The 12,199-nt window shown below is 37.0% G+C and overlaps 1 protein-coding gene across 6 annotated transcripts in view; it reads right to left on the reverse strand.

Annotated features, from left to right (window-relative positions):
* The window catches only part of DMD (dystrophin), a 1,017,291-nt gene that overhangs the window by 195,040 nt on the left and 810,052 nt on the right, over nt 1-12,199 (reverse strand). The window lies entirely within an intron of this gene.

Consider the following 12,199-nt stretch of genomic DNA (forward strand, 5'->3'; position numbering starts at 1 on the left):
TCCTATGCAACATTTTCAGTTTGAGCTGGGGACTGCAACACCGGTCCTGCTGCATGGCAGTTCCAAGAAATCCACGCATCTGCAGCAGCTGAGCTTTGAAATGCCAAGTTCACTTACATTCTGTTGACAGAATGCATTTTGCAGCACAGGCCTCAGCAGTCAGTAGCAATAAACAGCCACTTTGTGCTGTATCAAAACACTGGTCAGGGCCATGGCTGTAGGAGGGCCTGAGAATAGTAAGGACCTAGAATATGCAACTAGAAGCTCATGTTGAACAGCCAACTTTTCTTATCACTTTGTTACTGCAGGCCAGTTCTACATTTCAAATTCATTTTCTTCCCTCATTTTTAGCATGGCTGTTTCTGCCAAAAGAACATTCTTTAGAGAGCTGCCTGGTACCAGCATTCCTGCCTGCCCACACACTCAATGCAGCCTTTGTACATTGGTTGCCCTTCTCCAAGATGCTTGCATGCTGCAGATCCACAAAGTCAGATTCATTCGCAAAAAAATAGTGGTTGAATCAAGCTCTTTAAAAAGTACAAAAATAAAAATAATAATAATAATTTAAACATGTATACATATGAACACACATGTACTGTGTAAGTAGCCACACAGACACAAAAGTACTTCTACTTTCAAACAAAAAAGTACACAAAGAAAATGAGCTAGTAAATAAAGCTCTGCATTTTCTCATGGGAGGCTTAGTCACTAAGATCTCCGATGGTGTTTTCTTGCTGCCTGAAAATGGGAGTGCTGGGGATGAAGTGTGAAATGGAAAATGATCTGTGGCATTTGAGACCAAGACCCAGCTAACTGAGCATCACAGATAATCCCCAGTGGAAACCTGTTGTAATTTTCTTTAGAAGAATGACTTTGTAGGAGGGGAGCACACAACTTCCCTACTTGGTGTGTTCCTAATTGGATTGGTTTTATTTGATATTTTAAGTGCAATGTTAGCTACGCCAAATCATGAATAGATTGAATAGATTGTCCTTGGTCACCTCTTCCTGTTCCAACTGTCATTTGCAAATACTGAATACCTATTTCTTGCACAGCAATAACTGGCATTGTATTTGGAACAATTCTGAGGAGGAACATCTTTGGTACAGTACAAGAGTCCTTATCCAACTATTTTACTTTACCTAGGGTCATCCCAACAGTTAAGTAGTTAGGAATGTTTGGAATACTGAAGAATGAAAATGTATTATAAATATTGTATTTATCTATTGATGTTAAATAAGCAATTTTTTTTAAAAAAACACAATTTTTAAAGTACATATTCATGTATAATGTTCCAGGTATGAATGCCCTTACTTGAAATTGTGTACTTAATTTCAAGTCTGAATGTTGCTAGCTTCAGCTTCCAGCTGCCATATTTCATTTTTGTTTGCTTGACTGAAGAAAACTCTATTACCAATTTCTTTCTTTTCATGTATGCATTTGGAGATTGTATCTAAGCTAGGTTAAGTATCACAAACTTTATATAGACAGACAAAACAACATGTAAGAAAGGATAAAGTTTGTGGTAAAAAAGTCAACATTTAATGTCTGTATAAAGTCTACTCTTTCCCCACCGAAAAGCTGATAAATCTGTTGCTGAATGAAAGAATTATAATATGAACTAGCTGTTGCACAAAATTCTTAGGTTTCAGGGCGGTAATGGAAACAGCTGTCTTTTCCTCAGCAAGAACATGTGCTGTGAAACATGTACATTGAATAACTATTCACAGTAGGAAGCTGTCAAATCTATCCCCTCTTAGTGTTTTATCACACATACACTCATAACATTTTGTAACACATTTTTTTTTAAATTGTACTTCCCCATTTTTCTGTTTTTTAGAAAAAGTATTTCATAATCTATACATTTCATGCTTTTCTCCTGACACACACATATTTCCAAAAATAAAATCAGGCTATATCTTTTTTATTTCAGAATACTATATGGTATCACAATAAATCTGGACAGTTAGTTAAATTGGTAACAAATACAAAAAGTGAAGTACTCTTATCAAAAGCTTAGTATTAAAGACCTGGTCTTCCTTATTCCAAATTACCTGTGTATACTGGACTTTGAATGCTCTTAAATTTAGTTTATTACAGTTATGCAGGAAACATGCACTGATAAAGAAACATGAGAACAGAAATATTTACTCCACTTTGGTTGGTGATTTCAGATCCTTTCCTCTTCCTAAGAGAAGCAGAGTGCATATAGGAAAAGGACCTATACACCTTTTATTTGATTTCTGAAATAAGCAATTTCCATGTTTCAAAAATTAAGTGAAAGATTAATATGAACTTGAAAAGAATAAAACAGGAAAATGTATTTCATCTCAGAAACTAAGTTATTTGAAGAAGTATGGTGTCGTTACACATCATACCAGGCAACACATAATATAGATTAAATGTAAACTGCTTGTTGCATTTTCATCTTTTCCAATGTGTCCAAACACATGGAGGAACTCTAGAGGATGAAAACTCAGTCATGGTATAATTCTACAGATTTACAGTTGGACTTAAGTTGACTCTGTATGCTTCATTTTTGCTGTAGTGGTTATTAATGAGGGTGGGTGGAAACAGATTCCTTTAAAAAGAGCAGATAGTAAAACAAAAACCATCTTTTTGATCACAAGTTACTTAGAGCGAGCTTCACTGTTTAGAAAGAACCATAACTCCATCAAGTGCAGGTTTGCCTAAAATCAGAGTGAAATTCTCATTTCTTAAGATGAACTATAAAGTTAGATGATAAAGGCACTCTGTAATATTTGTTTGTAGAAATCTTGCTGAATAGCTATTACAGGTTTCTACACATTAAAAATGTGTTCATATTATTATGCTACATAGAACTACATTACAGAGCTAAAAATGATAAAGACATGAAATAAACTCATTGTGAGAACAATATTCTTGGACAAAATTGGGCAAGGAAATTTCTCTGACTGTTTCACTTTTTTCCAGAGCCCTTGAAACATCTACGCATGATTTCAGGAAGAAGTACACTAAGGCTGTAAGACAGCACACCTAATATGCTACAAAGCTAGTGGTTGGATATATTTCTCATTTGCCTCAGTTCTTCCCCTTGGAACTGCTGCTAACATTGTCCATAGAAGCACACATCCTCACTGCCCTAATCTTCTTGGTAAGTAAAAGAAATTTACCTGTGGCTCCACATTTTATTTTACATGGAGCCCTGGAAAACATAGCAGAGCCACCGCTGTGAAACCTAGTGCACTGAAAATCCTGTCAGCCTTCACATAGCAGAGATAGTCCCATAAGAATACAATATGTCTTGAGATACTTTATCAGAAATAATCATATTCCACGTGAAATATATAGGCATGACATATAAAGGACATACTGCATGGCAAAATCTGTCATTATTTTGGCAGTACACCAGAGAGGGATTGGTAGGCTAGAAGTAAAATGAAATCCTAAAAGAAGGTACTAGTTACATGTATTGGGCTATACATGAGTCAGACTGACATGGAAATTAATGCAGCATAGATGACAAGGTAGAAACAAAATTAATTATGTAATAATTTAGAGAAATTACAGAATTTAAATCCTCCTCTACAGACTCAGTTCCATCCTTGGAACTGTGCTTTTCATTTCCAGTGGAGCATTTTACATTCTCTACATGCTATACAATGTTACTAATTAAATAAATGGCGTTAATTGAGGTTTGAGGGCTTACAAAATTAAGGACAGCACCACCTAATAAAGGAAATCAACACAGAGGAAAAAAATTGAACTTTACTAACAGTTATTAAAAAAAGTCAGTCTTCATAACTACATATATGCACTCAAAACATCAGCAAGTAATACCTGTTTGGCTATACATAGCTCAGAAGTACTAGACCATGCAATAATGTTTCTGTAATGCTAATACTGAAATAGCTAGGAAAGCTATTACTCAAAACAAGACAAAGGTCATACACCTCTATAATCCCTCCCCATCTCTGTAATTAGGTGAAATAATCATCCCCTTAATGTTTATATTAGCAGAGCATACTATATTTCACCTAGATAATTTCTGGGGAAAAAAAGTAAGCAAACAGACAAAAAATCCCCAAAACCCAGATTAACATTTTAGTTAGCTTAAATTAGCATCATATATTCTTAAACTTCTTATACTGTACAAGAAGTATGAATGATGTAATCTCCCTTTTTTCAAATTTTTTTCCTACCTTCCTTTTTTCTTCCTTACCCTTTAGCTTTCCTCTTGTTTTCTTCCATTCCTCTTTCTTTTCCTTCTCTTTCTCTTTCCCTTCCACTTTTCTTTCCTTCCTCTCTTTTCCTTCCTCTTTCAATTTTCCCCTTCCTCTTTCTTTTCCAATCTTACTTTCCCATTCTTGTTTCCTCCCTTCTTTTCCCTTTCTGTTTTTTTTTCTTTCTTCCTTTTTTTATCCCCCCCTTTTGTTTTACTTCTCCTTCCTCTTTTTCTTTTTCTATTTTCTTCCTTTTTCATTCCTGACTTCTCCTTTCCCCCTTCCTTTCCCCCCTTTTCCCTCCCTTCTTCTTTTTCTTCCTTTATTTAAAATACAACCTTTGCTGATAAAAAATCTTATGTTCTTTTGTGGTGATCACAAAACTTTGAGAATGTGGGTTTCTTGCCATTTTTATTTTGCATTCTCATTGGATTAAACATCATCTTGGTGCCTGGAGAACACAGAACTTGCAAACTTGTTGAAAAAAAGGGGAAAAAAAAAGAATTTTTGTTCTAAGAATGCTACTGAACATCTATACAGAAAACATGTATGCTCTATGGACTCCAAAGGAATAGAGAGCCTTTTAGGGTTTGGAAAACTCCTAATTTTTACCAACAGGAAAGTTCAGCTGGTATAACCAAAAAAGGTTCCCCCTTTAAAGATTTTTTTTTATAATCTCCTTATGGCTTCTACAGATACATGAAATTGAGTCACTGTCTGAATTTTGCAACTCTGACCAGCACAGCTTAGGAATAGATTTCAAATTAATCATCCTACTTGCCTTTATTTAAATACATCTAAACTCCTGCACATTTCTGATTCTGTCTAAAGCATTAAATTCTGAGGGTTTAGAAAGTTTGTGACATGTTTTCCAATGTCCACATAGATTCTAGCAGCCTTTGAAGGCACAAAGATCCATATGAACATGGCATGACTTTGGGGATCACACTATTTTTTTCTGTTAGACAGAGGAATGGTTCTGTGGGTGTTAAAGTTCTGGAGATGATTATAGCACAGCAGGTCAAATGTATTTTAAGCATGAGCATTACATTCAGTGCAAGGTGCACTTGGCCTATGTCTATTGTTTCTAGCAGTAGAAGGCCACTTTGCACTATTCTTTATGGCAGTTTGTCCTTGTGAGTTAGTCATTATCTTCAAAGTATTTGAACAGAAAGAAATTTATATGTTTTTTTCATTTTGTTAAGCAGTAAGATCATTTCTTCTAGACTGAAAACACTATGATTTAGGTTAATGATGGAACAAAACATTAAAATATTTCTGGTTTGCAATATACTACTAGGTCAGCTGGAGTTCTATCTTTTAAATGATATAGCTCTAAGAACTGGTTGTCAACTTTTGTTGTTTGTTTGTTTTTTTAGATCAAAATACAACTAATTCAACTAATGTTTTGGGACCTATTTTATTTCCAAAATATCTAACAGGAAGCATCTAACTCTGAGGAGTATAATATTTGGTTATATAGATCACCTTTCACAATGAACAAAGTGGGAAAGAAGCTCTCAACCCCTCCATCAAGCTTTTATATCATTTGCTCTCCCAGTCCATAAGAAAAACTTTTATTGAGTCTTAGAATGAGAGCATTTACTGAGCAATTTACATAATAATAAAAACTTCTCAAATGAGATTTAAAATGTAATTAAAGCGCAGACTAATTGAGTTAAATGCATTGTTGTGAAATGGCTATACATCATCATGCCATGAAGCCGCTTATTCAGCTAGCCTATGGCACGACCCCAATTCCATTCTGGTACGATTACATCTCTGAGTTTCATGCTAATGACTTGATTAAAAAGAAAGATAAAAAGGTCGTTTCTTTTGGGAAGATAAGCTTATGAATATCATTAAGGCATTTCTAGAATGCCAACTCATTTTTCCAGATAATAAAGGAAATAAGAGTTAGTCCTCTAAAAGAGAACCAAATGTTGATAAGTGAAGCTAAAAGCAAAACATGTGCTCAAGTCTTTATTGTACAGATTATCATGCACAAGACTGGCTATTCAGACATAGCAGAAAGCCTTACACTTCTCACCTGTTCATAGGGAAGTAATAAACCAAATTTTTATGAGATATCTAGCAATTAATTTATATTCAATTATAATTAAACATAAGTTATTAGATAATTCCATGGGGTTTGGGGAATCTTATGGATTTCTTGGTGTTTTTCTGAAAGACGGAGAAAACCCCTTAATGACTACTTCCATTTATATGTAATTAAGATACAAATAAATAGATAAAATAAAGAAACCAAAGCTTTCTACATTTATAGAGAGATTCACTTAGGATTTGATCCATTTAAATACTTACCAATAGATTACAGAAGTATATTCTGGTAATAGTAACTTCAATAGAAATGGTTATTTTTACTGTTTGCTTATTTGCCTTGTCATTATATCTAAGATGGAAACCCTAATTAGAGAGAAACATCATGTATAACTATATTACTGCATTCAGCTATAGGACCACCAACACAAGAAGGACATGGACCTGCTGAAGCAAGTCCAGAGAAGGGCCACAAAGTTGATCAGAGAGCTGGAGCACTTCTACTATGAAGACCGGCTGAGAGGCAAATAAATATTAAAGCGGGAAGTGTCAGTGTTCTGTATGTCAGAAAATAAGCCTCTTCTACCAAGAAGCCTGTAAATGGGCTTAGATCTCTGCCTTTTGAAACTTTTTATTTGAGGGGTGGATAAGTAGGAGGGAAATAGCATAAACGTGCATGTAGTCATACACACAATTTTCTGACAGCAAAACCATTAGGCTGATTACAAACTAGCATAGTTTTCTAGATTTTAGAAAGTAGTCTGCTCCTAACAAATAAGCAGGTCCTGAACTCTGTACTTCAAAGTATGTCCCACTATAATCCTATTATATATCTACATTCTGTCATCACACTCACCCTGTCAATCTTTGCTGCAGTCTTTCCAAAGCAAAATAATTACACTTCTGCTTTCTGCATGTCTAATTTTTCCTTCTCCCTTTTTTCCAGAAATGAAGCAGTAGCAGCATAAAGACAGCACCATCATCTACATGAACATTTATGTCCACTCACTCAGGCTAGGTCTGAAAGTCGTGCTGGATAATTTGGACAGCATCAAATGCCACTGACATCCTAGCACTTTAATACCGATTTGCTGAGATGCTCAAGGCCTTGCCCAGTTATGTTTTGAGTATCTTCAAGAATGGAGATTCCACAGCAGAGCCTTTTCCTGTGTTTGACCATACTCACAGAAAAAAAAAAAAAAAAGAAAAAATCCTTATATTGCCAGAAATTCCCATGTTCCAGCTTTCACCTGTTGTCATCCTGTGACTGTCCATCCTTAAGAAGAGTCTGGACCTGCTGGCTACATCCTTGCTAACAGGACCCAGGATACAGCTGGCCTTTTTTTTACTTGCTCATTCCCCCTGCAAGGGCACACTGCCAGCTCATCTTCCAATTATTGTTGACAAAGACCTTCATATTATCATATCATTTTCCACAAAGCTGTTTTCCAGCCAGGTGGCCCCAGCCTGCACTGCTGCATGGTTTGATGCTCCCTAACTTGATGTTCTTCTGGGTAACATTTCACTCTCACAGACTCTGTCAATACCCTTGGGATCTTAAAGGGTCCAAAAGGAACACCTTGCCAGTGAAAACTGACATAACAGAGAAACTGATTACCTTAGACATTTGCACGCCATCACATCTCCCACCCCACTGAACAGCGAACCCACATTTTCTTGAGCCTTCCTTTTGCTACTAGTGCACTCACAGAAGTGTCTCTCATTGCTGTTCACATCCCTCTGTGAAGGCCCTGCTGACCTCCTGTTTGCCATTGCTACATGGTACACAGGCACTTCCTGCTGCAAACTTCTACAGCCACCACAGCATACCTCCCACAGGTAAGGACATTGCTGTCTCCTGCCACAGGAGACACACCAGGCACCCCAAAATGGCTAGAGATTTGGCTGGTGGCACTTCCCTGAGGACTTCTTTCTGAGTCAAAGCCTCTGATGGAAAGTTGCTTCAGCTGGTGTTGCTGCCCTGCCCTCTCGCACATTAACACCATCACCATGCAATCCCCAGCAAAACTTCTGGCATCTTCGCACCCTTGCTGCAACAATTGTCACGCAAAATGCTCATGACTTCCATAGTACAAAGGCATTTTTCAGAATACATGTTGAAGTAATCTTATTAATGTATATTTGTGTTTTCTATAATATATGTGGCAATTAATGTTTTTATGAAATCAAGTGAAATATAGCATGTTTTAATGACATATTGTAGATATATCATTGTAGAAAACTGTAAATTTTAACACTCACTGAATCTAAAACCTTGTATATACATATATATATAGAAAAAAGTGAATGAGGGATTACGTAAATTTAAAAGGTGAGAAGATAAATATAACAAAGTTATCCAGGTTATTCTGTAATATGAGAGTGCTCAGTCTTCCACCTTGTGCCAAGGAGTGCAGTTTGCTCACAGAAACAAAACCATAACTTACATTTTCCCTCTGGAAACAATATTTTTTTTTCCTATAATCCTCTTTGAAGTATCTCTACTGCTTTCATCAGAGAATTTAAAAGATCTGTGTATGGTTTTTAGTCCCAGAAGACTATGCACAAAAGTAAGAGAGATAGGATATGTTTTATATCTTTGAAAAAAAGACTCTATATTGCAAAAAGAAAGGTTTCCATAATGATTATATGCTAACATCTGCATATGAAGTCCTGATAATAGGAGTTCCAGGCTAGAGGTGGGAGAAAAGGCAGAGACAGAGAGTCTAGGTAAAAAATTTATATCCCAGAACTAGTTGTTGAAGTTTCTGGATATTGTCTTGACCCAATGGAATGAGCATATGAACTTGCACAGATTTAAAAGATGAAATTAGGCAAGCTATGGCTGAAACAGGGTAACTGTAATATCCCTGATATCACTCATAGCAATAATCACTGTTATGCTATTCAGTGCAATGCCACTTATCCCTATTATTTTCTGTCTACATATGTTTGACATTTAATCAATTTTGGGTAAAAATACTTCTCATGACATAGATGCACTGATAATTCTGGCAGAGTAATGTCACTATTCAGTAAATACTGACTGAGCAAGGGATAACAGTGCACCTGCATTGTGCATTTATTCAGTGCTAAGTTTCATCAAGATTAAAACTTCCTTTCACATACATTGCTTTTATCTCTAATGTCTACTGAGTTAAACTGAAATTCTCCTGATAGCACTAGTGTAAGATAACTTTGGCTGTATATTGAAAAGCCTTCTTTCCTCTCTTAACTGGCAACTCGAAAAAAGAGAGCAAACTAGCTAATAGTTACAAATTCTGTAAAACTTTGTGGAAATGGCAGCTTGCTTTATCTCACCTCCTTTACCAATGTACTTCTTTTTTTTTAAAAAAAAAGTCAATCTAAAATTTGTATCTGAGAGTTTTTCTGTATTCTTCAAACAGTGTCCATATATTTGACTTGCTAATACAAAAAATTCACAAGTCTCTTTCCACACCAGCAACTTTTCTGAAATAAAGACCCTTACATATACAGAGCTTCATAATCTAACTGTACCAATAAATGAAATACTGATGCTCAGTTTCCCAGCAGAGCTTCGTGTTCCCTTTGCAAACCAAACAGTGACATTCAAAGTTCTGATGCCTGTTACTCAGCCATACTCAGCAATCGTGTCTGTTTTCTGAGGGCATGCACAAGTGAGAACACAAATGAGCTGGTGCTTAAACAATGTCTCAGGAGGATGCAGACTTACAAGAAACAAAATGAAATCAAATACTCTGTAGGAGGAAATTCTAGAGGCTAATAAAAAAAGGAAATAATGGCAAACCTTTTAAGTTTCCTCTTTTTTACATTCATTCACTTGCTAAAGGATATGATTGGCTGCAGAATTTATCCTATATTAAAGGAAATGAAAAACAAACCAACAAATGACTTTATGATTTATGTATTTTGCATATTAAAAAAAAAAAAAAAGAAGCCAAGGGTGGCAAAGTCTCTTCCATAAGCAAAAATATGATGAAAAAGAAAGAGAATATCACGATGGTCCTTCTAATATACCCGTACAAATACCACAGCAGCCGTCTGTCAAAATGATCTTGCTGTCACACTTAAGTCCAGGAATCCAACACGATCTATTCAGCACAATACCAAGCTGTATGCAGACAGGAAGTAAGCTCTGAATCCCAGACTGTACTGATTTACCAACAATAGCAGGTGATTCCTAAGACCCAAAACCAGCACCACCCCTAATTCAGGGATGGAAAAGTAACCATTGCCCTGGATTAACTTCCTATCAAGCAGTGGTGCTTTAATCTCTGTTACTGAAACTATCTAATCAGAAGGATTAAAGGTCTAGTCAAAGGACATAAGAGCAGGAAGGAAAATGTATGAGTGGCTCTCAGCAGTCAAACAAAGCTTTTATAGCAAAAAGAGAGCTCCTTGAAAGAATTATGAAATTTGAATCATTTGAACTGGATGAATTAACTTTTCCCTGCTCTTCATGCTAGTGTCTTAGGTTAAGTCTTTCTAACAAACTCTCCCAAAATTAACAATCTGGATGCAGGATTTGAATGCAGGTTTGGTGATTATATCAAAATGGAAGATGTTTCTTGACTCTTGAGGGATAGGAGGTTTTGCAAAGAGATCTATATAGATTGGAACATTGGGCAATGTTTAATGAGATAAAATTTAACATTGCCCGATGCTAGATTTTGCACCTAGGATGGAATAATGCTGGGCACAAGTATAGACTGGGAAAGACAGTTGGATTAGTTGGATTACAGCCAAGTCAACTACCAATGCTGCAGACTGGAGAGAAAGAGGCCCTTCTAGGACATCATATATTTAATCTATTTTTCATATATAAAGGCAGACTACAAGACTTTGTTCCAGTGATGACAGCTTGGTAACCTTTTGTCCTGGGTTCAGCAGCAGCAGTCATTTCTTCTCCTTCTTAGTAGCTGGTGCAGTGCGGTGGTTTTGACTTTCGGCCTGGGAACGGTGCTGATAGCACTAATGTTTTTAGTTACTGCCTAAATTTTTGGTCTGGCCAAGGACTTCCTGAGCCTCATGCTCTGCCAGGGAGGATGGAAGCCTGGAGGAAGCAGAGACAGGACACCTGACCCAAACTGGTCAAAGGGGTATTCCATACCACAGCACATTATGCCCAGGATGTAACTGAGAGTTACCTGGAAGGGCTAGGGCTCTGGGGGTTGGAGGAGGTACCGGTTGGTGATCTGTCAGGCGGGGTGGGGTGTCGTATTCTCTTCACTTGTTATTTCCTTTATCATTATTATTATTATTGGTAGTAGCAGTAGTGGTTTGTGTTATACCTTAGTTATTAAACTGTTCTTATCTCAACCCGTGGGAACTACATTAGAATAATAGAATAGTTAGGGTTGGAAAGGACCTCAAGATCATCTAGTTCCACCCCCCCTGCCATGGGCAGGGACATCTCACACTAAACCATATCACCCAAGGCTTCAGCTAACGTGGCCATAAACATTGCCAGGGATGGAGTATTCACTACCTCCCTGGGCAACCCATTGCAGTGCCTCACCACCCTAACAGTAAAGCATTTCTTCCTTTTATCCAGTCTAAACCTCTCCTGTTTAAGTTTCAACCCGTTACCCCTTGTCCTATCACTACAGTCCCTAATGAATAGTCCCTCTCCAGCATCCTTGTAGGCCCCCTTCAGATACTGGAAGGCTGCTATGAGGTCTCCATGCAGCCTACTCTTCTCCAGGCTACATTCTTGTGATTCTCCTCCCCAGCTCTCCAGGAGTTGGAGGAGGAAGGGGGGGAGTGAGTGAACGAGCTGCATGGCTGGGTTTAAACCATGACACCTTTCCAACAGACTTCATGCAAAATACTCAGAAAAATATATGATAGGAAAGAAAATTGGTCTGTGACACTTGTCATCAAACCAGCTGACCTTTACTCCAATATTCCTTTCTTTCTATTCTTTCTCT

The sequence above is a fragment of the Melopsittacus undulatus genome, chromosome 2 (genome assembly GCF_012275295.1).
Source record: "Melopsittacus undulatus isolate bMelUnd1 chromosome 2, bMelUnd1.mat.Z, whole genome shotgun sequence".
NCBI lineage: Eukaryota > Metazoa > Chordata > Aves > Psittaciformes > Psittaculidae > Melopsittacus > Melopsittacus undulatus.